We start from the raw sequence: 10,883 nt of genomic DNA, 5'->3' as shown, positions 1-10,883 counted from the left end.
TTGACTCCGGATTAACAATGGCTACTGTCTATGACGGTAGTCCCATATGACATATTGGACTAGACTATCTCCATATATAGTGTTATCCACATCTCCATGTTTAGACAGCCAATGACTCCGGCCTAACAATGGCTACTTTCTATGACGTTAGTCCCATATGACATGATGGACTGGACTATCTCCATATATAGTGTTATCCACATTTCGTGTATAGCCGCCCTGTACAGGAGGTGATGTCACAACTCGCTGACATCACACTGACATCACAGAGGATACGGACGGTCACGAGGATACGGAAGGAAGGAAGGACACTCAAGCGACACGGTTCTTCAGAGTATATGCGACCTTCGGTCGCAATAAGGCTGGGACATAATCGGGTCAAAAGAGGTCAAAAATATATTATGGTGCAAATCCATTAATATTTTAGCTTTAAAAACAAATAATAAAACATTAAAATTGAATCTGTATTTGTCAGGCAGCCAGTGAAGAAAGGCCAGTAGTATAGGGGACATGTGGTCCCTCTTCCAATAGTGTTTGACATGAGCCTATAGCAGCCACGATAGAGGTGACATGACTCCCATGTAAATTACAATAATTTATACGCCAAGGTAATTAAAGCGTGCATGTATCACAAACCTCCAGATCCTTAGAGGAAAGGCAATGGTTATAAACTGGAAGGAGCTATTACCACCCACAACAGTTGATTTGTTTGTCAAATTTGGGGTCTGAATCAAAGATGACACAGAGATCTTGTATGGGGGGAGGGGTACGGTATCAGTGCTCCTTCTGCCTTGCTTGCATGGGTAAATTCAAAATTGAAAAACATTGTGTGTTTTGCATATATATATATATATATATGCCTGGGTTTGTTTTTACAGCTATGACTCATCTCTCCACCCAACCATCTCAGTGTACTTAATCTTATCTGGCTTTCGGTCACGCTCTGAGCTACGCTACATTTACAGCGGGGCTTGAAACAATCAGCAGCACTTTATCCGCGGTGTGGTGTAACATTAACCCGAGACTCGCATCGGAAAACAGTTGTCACATACACACAGCTGCTGTTCCATAAAAGCCATATCTCGCCGAGCCAGGATTCTATTTGCACTCTTGAAACCGAGCCTCCGCTTCTCATCACCACACTTTGCACAGATTATTTTTGTTTGTATGGGTAATTGTGCTGCAAGTACAGTTCATGTATCTGCTTTGTTTATTTGTGTCTTTCCCTTTTACTTGAACCAGATTCCTTTTTTTCCAACCGACTGCCTAACTTTCAACCTATAACACCCATCTGTAACGCACAACATTTTAACAATTTTATGTATTTCATGTGTTCCTTACTCAACATGGATAATTTCTATAGCTTTATTGTGTTAACTTCCATCTTGGAAGAGAGAGAGAGAGAATTAGAAAGCTACCACTATGGTATGCACACTGTCTGTCTTCCTTGTCTGACTCTCTTCAAATACAGCAATTTATGGACTGTCCTTTGGCTCGTCTCTGTCTTATTTTGGTTATGGATTTTATCCATATTCCATACTTATTTAACCTTAATTAATTATTTGCATTTCAATGGTCCTAATCGAGCGAGGATACTGTTTGTAACATTGGCCGACTGAGGGACGGATAAGTGTTCAGGCTGTTTAGCCATTTAAGGTTCACTTTCTCTCCCCCGGTGGTACAATGTTGCAACACGTATCTGAAACCAGCTGGAATCCTACATTGCTATATTTTCAGACAAAGGTTTTTATTTGGACAACAGTGTTATCTGGTTTTGGATTAATGTGGACCCCGCGTGGACATCCATCAGCACCGAACCGTGTGACGAAGGGTTGGATACTCCACCAATGCTCCCCGTGTGCGGTGCTTTGGGATCTCCACGCCTGGCAAATTCCTAAGTTGATTAAGATAAGTACATATTTACTTAGTTCCCTTAACGTGTCGTGTCTTTGAATTTTGAATTAACGATGTAATGTAATGATAATTTATATGATTTGAGAATTTTGTTCTCTCTCCGTCGGAAGGAGTCTGATAGCTCCTAATAATGTTTTGGTTTGACACGCGTCGTAAATTAACCCTTATCTACTAGATACAGAATGGTCGTAAAACTCTTTGTTTAATCTTACAACGTTTCAAGGTGGTGATCAACACTTTAATCTATTTTTAACTATCTCTCCGTTTTGGTTTCTCTCCCTCTCATTGCCATGAGGAAGCAGAGACAAATATTTTCAGACTTTTAACTTTTTCGGTACAGTCGTTGTCTTTTGTCTGGACCCACAAGTGAATTTGCAACTCATCTTGTTGAATGGTCATTATATGTTTGGCTTATAACCTAGGGCGTGAGCTTTCTAGTCGGCCTGATTAAAACCGTGCTCCTTAGTCAGTTTGTGGTTATGGCTTGTCTTTATTCCGAAGCGCAGCTCGGGAATTGTCAGTTGTTTATTACTGTTATGTTCACTGTACCGATAATACTGTGTTTATTTGGGTCTCTCACTTTCATGGCTTGGCCCGGCCATTGGAAAGTGAGAAACAATATTTTATCTTTAACTATGTTACTGACCAGTTCTGTTTTCTGTAATATTAAATATTTTAAGAGGTTTTTAAAAGTTATTTTAGAAATTAAAGTTAAGATTTAAGACTAAGAATAACTAACTCAAATTATGATGTCTAAATTAATTTAATATGTTGTAACGTTAAGTTTTAAAACCTGCCAGAGGCTTCTGGCTGTGTCTGAGTATAAATTGTCATTTATTTGATGACTTCTCTGTGAGAATGAGTTTGCCGTACTGTATGTGTGAGGGCGTGCACGAGTTGTGGGGAAGTGCGTGTGCGTGGTGTTCTGAGAGAGAGTGTGAGGGTGTGCATGCCGGCGCCGCCCCCCCCCCTCCCTCATCTTGTCAAACCCCCCCCCCTCTCTCTTCGTCAACGCGTGCGTGCCGTTCCAATACTGTATGAGTGCGTGCATGCGCCTGTGTGTGCGTGAATGTCACTTTAACCCCGTATCTCTTTCACTCCCTCTCCCCCACTCTTGTGTGAGTGCGTGTGTGAGCGTGCGTTGACTGATTCATGCCTGTTGAGGTGTGTGCGTATGTATGACTGCACCTGCAGCCGCCAAGGCCATGTTTTTGTGTGTGATATCTGTTATGGGAACATGTGTCTCTGTTTAGACCTCCTCTCTTCCATTTTTATCAACATTCTGATTGTTTACTGTCTAAAGTATTTTGTTTAATTGTTCTGTTCTGTTCTGTTACTGTTATGAAAAACTTCCTTACCCATAAATCTCTTGTTTGGAACTTCCTGTTCCCTGGTTACCATAACAACCTTTAGACCCCATTACTGAGAAGGACACAAGGTCGCTTCTCGCCCTTAAGGCGTCTTACTAAGCACTTACTGTGCAACTGTTCCCCTTCCTCACTGCTACTTTATGTGTACAGTGTATGATTTAAAGCCCTTTTTATTGATTTAAATAATTTAAATTATTTATTTAACTTTAATGTCACAACTATTGTGGAGTTTAAGGATTAATATATTTTAATTTTGATTTGGTTGTGATTAATTTAATTTTGTTTTTCATTGATTTAAGATTTATTTGAAACTTAATTTGAAATATTTCTGTTTACATGGGCTGAGGCGGAGTGGAGAGGACTGCAGATTGTGGGGAAGGAGAATCGGGTCACCGGAAAACCACCACGACTGAGGCGGGGTGCAGACGAACCACCAGACCTGAGGCCAGGACAGTGCGTGTACCATTCCACCACAGAGGCACGAGTCATATCGTGCCTGGTCGGTGAGTTTCTGTTGCACTGTTGAAGTTATGCCATGTAGTACAAACACTACCTGAAGAATGAAATTGTTTTGAAACAGTAAACTGGCCAGGTTCTCTGCCCCGTAGGAACTTTGATTGATTGATTGAAGGCTTTATTAGAAGTTTGCATAGGAAAATGTACAGATTCATGACGGTACAGTTCACTGGTACAAGGTCTACTAAAAGGAGATCCATGAAAAGACTAAGCTTATTTCAACAGGAAACCATTTAAGTATCTCATATAACATTGAATGACAGACAAATAGAACACAGTACTATGCAGTAGATATGTAAAGAAAAGGGGGGGAAAAAAAGAAAAGAAAAACAGTGAATCTAAATAAACAGTAAGTATATACAAGGAATATACAGTAAATCTAAACAAACAGTCAGTATATACAAGGAATATACAAGTATACAAGTATATACAAGGAAGGGGCAGGGAGGGTAGGGTTGGGCTAGGTTTTTTACCAGTTGCGAACGGCTGCTGCCTGTAAGTGGTTTTTCAGGGCATTTTTAAAGGATGCTAGTGATCCACACTCCTTTATGGCCTTCGGTAAGGCATTCCACATTTTTGTGGTATAGCAGAAGAACGAGTTCGACCCTTTCTTTGAGTTGACTCTGGGTTGAACGTGATCTGTGGCACTGCCTCTGGTGTTGTAATTATGGACATCCTTAACGTTTATAAAGTATTTTGACAGGTACTTGGGTATCATAGTGGTGTGGTGTATCTTGTACACCAGGCCCATTGCAAGTTGCTGTACTCTGTCATCTACTCTGAGCCACCCCACTCTTAACTGGTGAGTAGCGGTGAGGTGAGTCTGATAGGGAAGGTTAAGCAGGACCCTAATTAGTTTATTTTGGGCTGTTTGGAGTTTAGTTTTAAGGGCTTGTGGGGCGTCACGATACCATACGTGGACTCCGTAGTCAAAGAGGGGCTGGATTATTGCACCAGCTATGGTCTTCAGTGTGCTGAAGTTGACCATTGGGGCGATCCTCTGTAGGAAACGAGTTCGTTGGTTGATTTCTTTTATTACTTTTGAAGTCATCTTTTCGCTGGAAAGATTAGCTTCAAGGATACATCCTAAGTAAGAGATTTCGTTTTTTCGTGTTATGACCTTGTCACCCACTTTGATTGTGAAGTCATCTACCTTTTTGAGGTTATGATTTGATCCAAAGAGGATGGACTCGGTTTTTCCCAGGTGAATTGATAATTTGTTGTCGTTAAGCCATGTGCAGATCTTACTCAGTTCAGAGTTAAGTGTCTTTTTAACCTGCAAGTGGTCCTTGCCCGAGACTAGGAGAGCCGAGTCATCCGCGAACAGGAACAGGTTGCAGTCGCAAGCAGATGCCATGTCGTTCACGTATATTAGGAACAACAGAGGTCCCAGTATGCTACCTTGAGGAACACCACAGCTTACTGGGAGGGGGGGGGGGGGGCAGGGTTCCGTTAATCTCCACCACCTGTTCCCTCCCCACCAGGTAAGATTGCATCCAGCTCACTGCTGCGCTGTCAAGACCGATGGCTTTTAGTTTCTCAATCAGAATAGCATGATCCACGGTGTCAAATGCCTTCTGGAGGTCCATCATGACCATGCCACTATATTTGCCCTGATCCGCTTCGCGTTTGATTTGGTCAGTCAAATAGAGAAGGCATGTGTCAGTGGAATGGGATTTTCTGAATCCAGATTGGAACTCGTAAATCAGATTATTCTCATCGAGATATCTTGCAATCTGTTCGTAGACTATTTTCTCCATGACTTTGGATATGGAGCTAAGAATGGAAACGGGGCGGTAGTTTCCAGGGTCTAGTTTGCTACCTTTTTTGTGCAGGGGGGTTACTTTTGCTAGTTTGAAGTCCTGGGGGACATGACCCTGTTCGATGGAAAGGTTAATTATGTGGGTAATGATTGGAGCAATGGTGGCGGCTGAATCTCTGAGAAATCTAGCTGGGATTTTATCAAGGCCAGTGGCCTTGTGCTGAGGTAGGGCGCTCAATTTTTTAAACACTTCATCAGTTGTCACTGTGGAAAGTTTAAAGCTGTCTTTTCTGACGCCCAGTTTTTTGTAAATTTTTTTAACAAATTCTTCACCATACCGCCCAGATGGGGCGACCAGTCTTTCGACCAGTGAACGGGCTGTGGTGGTAAAGGTTTTGTTAAGATGGGTAGCCACTTCTCCTTTGTCAGAAATGAGAGCGGCGTCCGTTTTGATGTTTATGTTGTGGCATATGGTTTTGATTTTAAGCCTAATTGGTTGTTAAGCAACTTCCATAGGTCTCGTGGTTTGTTTTTGTATTCATCGATTTTTTCGTCGATGTCGTTTTTTTTGGCGGATCTAACTAGGGCGGTTGTCTGGTTTCTAAGTTTCTTGCATTGAGCAGTAAGATGCTCAATGTGGATTTTGAGGTCAGGGTTGAATTTTTTTCTGAGCTTTTTGCAGCACTTTCGTTTTTCATCGTATTTTTTGTCTCTGAGTTTAGCTGATTCTGCAATATCTGAGTTATACCATGGCTCTTGGCGGGCTTTAACCCTGGTGGTATTCAAGGGGGCCACGTCGTCTAGAGCATTGGTCAATTTGGTTTTAAAGCCACACCATGCTTCTTCGACATCTGTACACTGCAGCTCTGGGGAAAAGTCTACACCCGCTAGTTTGAGATTAAAAGCCTCACTGGAGTAGTTCTTCAGGCTTCTAGCAACGACAGTTCTGTGGCCACTAGCCTTGGGTTTGCGTATTTTACGGGTAGAGTAGATCATATAATGATCACTAAGACCGCATACAATAGCCCCGCTAGCGGTGACTTTGGACTTGTCAGTGGTTACGACGAGATCTATGAGGGTTTGAGAGTGCTCTGTCACCCTGGTGGGTACTGTGACAAGCTGAGTGAGGCTGTATTGATTGCATAACCCATCAAAGGACTTGAACATGGGTGCTTCTTTACGCAAAACGTCCACATTCCAGTCGCCCAAAATGTGATACTCAGTACCGTCCACCTTTGCTAAGCTCTCATCAAACAGCTCAAAGAAATCATTCTGATCAGGTGGTCTATTAATAGACAGCGCATATTAGTATGTTTTTTGCATGTTCAAAGATTACCTCAATCCATACAGTTTCAAGTGAACTGTGGTGTAAGTCTGGACGGGGGATAAAATTGACATCATTATGTACATACATGCAAACTCCGCCTCCATACCTGTTTCTATCATTCCTGATTACAGTATAGTTGGCAATTTCAATGCTAGCATCCGTAAACGAGTCATCAAGTTTAGTTTCAGAGAAGGATAAAATCTTTGCCTTACCGTCATGAAACATTCCCTTAATTAACTCCAGTTTTTTGGGATTCAAGCTATTGATGTTTAAATGGACATGATGAAGTCCTGGTTTCGCAAAAACAACAGAGTGCATGTTCTCTGTAGTGATCGAGCCATCGTCGGAGCTGGGGGGCTCTTTGTCTACGACCGAGACAGGAAAGTTTGTCGTGGGGGGGAGGTGGTCATCATAGTCCGGTTGTAGTTGAGACTGAAGTGGGGGAGGGGTGGGGGTGGGGGTGGGGGTGGTGGGGAGGTCAGGTTCCTTTGTTGACTGAGAGCTCAAACAGGAGGAGATCCATGACTTTTCGATGGCACGGGGGATCGGTGTCGCGGCGCAGACAGCTTCAAAGCCAAGATATGCCGCCAGCCACGACTGATCACGATCCCTGGGGGGTGGCGGGACCAGCGGGGGGGCATCCGGCTCGACGGTCATCTCCGGCGATCCAGCGGCCGCTGACTGGGCACCAGCATCCTCGGTGATGGGGGGGGGGGGCCGGGACATCCAGGTCAACGTCGGCGCTGTTGTTATCGGGCGGCGGCTCGGAAACCACGGCCGCGAGCTGGTTGATATGGTGCGGCGGCTCGACAACCACGGCCTCGGTGACGGGGGGGGGGGGGGGGCCGGGACATCCAGGTCAACGTCGGCGCTGTTGTTATCGGGCGGCGGCTCGGAAACCACGGCCGCGAGCTGGTTGTTATCGGGCGGCGGCTCGACAACCACGGCCGCGAGCTGGTCACGAGTAGCCTCGATGTTGGAGCTTTGCTGTAGAGAGCCGGGTGGGCAGCCACAGCACTCGTCACCAGTAGAACCCGTATCGATGTTTCCTCCGCTGGGGTTCTTTGTCTCCGAAAGCAGCTGTAGTTCCCTTGTGAGCCGGGCGGCAGCTTGCCGAGTGACCACGGGACCTGGATGAACCTCAATATCACCAGAAAGAAGCAGGATAAAGTAAATGATGGACCGTCTGTCCATTCTGCCAATCTGGGGCTTTTTCTTAGTCAGCAGCAGCGTCCCAAGGACAGTCAGTTTACCGAAGCCGAGATGTTTTGGCTCCGACCCGACGTGGAGGAAAAAAAACACTGCGTGATTCCTCTCCATCCCGCACATAATTCTCCGTATATACAATTATGAGCGTTCCGTGGTGAACTGAGACACGAGTCGGCAAACCATACAAGAAACAATAGGAAAGAAAGAAGAAAAAGTATCCCTCCTTTCCATTGTCCCTGGACTATAGCTTGGTGGGACGGAACGAAAAAAAATGCGACCGCTCGCGTTGACTGCTGCTGCTTGTCTTACCTGAAAGAAAACGACCCAGAAGAACCCACAGCTCCTGCATGTCCTCCCGCACATCTCTCCATGCCCCACCGTCATCGTCATCCGATCATAAGACTTATGGACTTTTTTTTAATTCATCTTTTATTTGTTTTCATTCTTTATTCTTTATTTTTATTTGTTTATTCAATTTTAATTCTGTCTTCATTCATCTGTAAAAATGATGAAATATTTGTATTGGTGTCATGTTTCTTTAACTTTAAGGATTTATTACAGTTCCATTTAAAAAATATATATTACAGTCCTTTTTGAAAATTTGAATTTCTAAATATTATTAAAGTCTTCATATTATTATTATTATTACCCTGATAAAATGTTTAATGTGGAGGTCATATGAACCTCATACAAAAATAAAAGGGTAGATTGTTAGGGTAGAATTATGATACATAATTCTATGATTTGTGTACGAGGCTCATATGACCATATAAGGATATATTATGAACTGAACTTACAGTATAGGAGACCACATTTTGGTCGGATACTGTAAGCTCAGGCTAATAGATTACAGGTCATAGTAACTTTGGTTGCCATGACTATAATCATGTTTTGGTTTATACTGTACCGGTATGTCACTAGTGGAAAGTTACCAACACTACGTGTCACTGTCTTCCTTGTTATGATCTGGGAACAAATGAATGAGTCCCACGAAGATCTTACTGTCATAACTGTACTCTTTATATACTGAATGTTAACTTCCATCTTGGAAGAGAGAGAGAATTAGAAAGCTACCACTATGGTATGCTCACTGTCTGTCTTCCTTGTCTGACTCTCTTCAAATACAGCAATTTATGGACTGTCCTTTGGCTCGTCTCTGTCTTATTTTGGTTATGGATTTTATCCATATTCCATACTTATTTAACCTTAATTAATTATTTACATTTCACATCTCACGGGCGTACAGCAAACTGTACAGCAACTGATGTTGGAACTTAGCTCCTTCTAGGAGCACCGCCCACAACATATATAGTTTATCTTATCTTCACCTAATTTGACATGTGCTGATGCATACAGGCAGGCAGACAGATAGCCAGCATAAACAGACAGCACACACGCACACACGCACGCACGCACGCATGCGCGCACACACACACGCACACACGTACATAACGTAGAGGAACTATGCATGTCGACGGATTTACTGTACGTACTCTCTCACCCAAAACGTACACAAAATCAACCATACGTAACTACCGGTATAAATGGCCCTTTAGAGGGGAGTGCTCTAAAGTAATATGTTAATGCAATATACTGGTAATAGTTACAATTAAGTAGAAATACATAATAGACAAACATCTCCTACTTCTCTAAAGATGTTTTTAATGCAATATAATAATAGTTACAACTAGAAGTAGAAATACATGATAGACAAACATCTCCTCTCCATCCCTGTGGCAAACATTCAGGAGATCAATGGTAAAAAGGTTTATATTAGCATACAAGCCTTTGAGAGGTGTAGGCCATTTGGTGTATTTATATTAGCATACAAGCCTTTGAGAGGTAGGCCATTTGGTGTATTTTTGTGCGACTCACAGGAAGTGAGTGACCTCCCATTTATTGCAGGGTTTTGTGTTTGTAGACATGGTCTGGATCAATGGACAGGTCCCTACTCGCAGCAGTCCACTCTTCTCACCAGGGGTGTCGCACCAAATTCTGGGCCCTGGGTACAAGTATTCACTGCAGGCCCCCCATTAATGTTCTTCATAGGGGGAGGGGGTTTAACCCATTTAGACTGGGAACGCATTATTGTGTGCTTTAACTATTGAAAAATCGTGAACATTTGTGCAATTCCTTCTATGTCAGTGGTGCGCAAACCTTTTCATATGAAGGACCCCCCCATCTCAAAATATTTAGTTCCAGGGGCCCCCCCAGAAGAAAAGTTTGAGTAACAAATGTTTGCTTAAATAATACATATATTCAATGTATTTGCAAACATTCTCACAGCTGTGAGCTTGTATATCTGCTATTTTTCAATAGCTAAAGTATAAAATAATTAAGGCCCCTCCACCTTGGGCCCTAGTAACTCGGTCCCACTCCCCCCCACCCCCCTTGTGACGCCCCTGCTCCTCACCTCCAGGCTAGGGAAAGAATCACCTCCACGGCAGACATTCCAAGTCTTGGGTCAAGTGTTTTGGGAGGCCAGCCCAAACAGGTGAGGCATATTCCAGGAGTGGTCTGATAAAGGTCACACATATCTGGGTCAGTATATCTGCGGGGAGCTGTGCTCGTTTGGCAAGGTTTAGATAATTAACCCTTGGCCGAGTCTTCTTCAGCATGCGCTGAACTGAACTGAACTCAAGTGTGGGCAGGCAAATAATTAGTTGGCATGCGTGTTGCTGTAGGTTTAGTGATAAATCAGAAGATGATTGCAACTTAGACAAGCACTGACCTCGTTTAAAGTCTGGACACAGTCCCATAATGCAGTACTGGCTATTTAACCACT

Source organism: Nannobrachium achirus (genome assembly GCF_963921795.1).
Source record: "Nannobrachium achirus genome assembly, chromosome: 2".
Taxonomy (NCBI): domain Eukaryota; kingdom Metazoa; phylum Chordata; class Actinopteri; order Myctophiformes; family Myctophidae; genus Nannobrachium; species Nannobrachium achirus.
The sequence above is the reverse complement of the archived record's forward strand: the minus strand, read 5'-3'. Positions refer to the sequence as shown.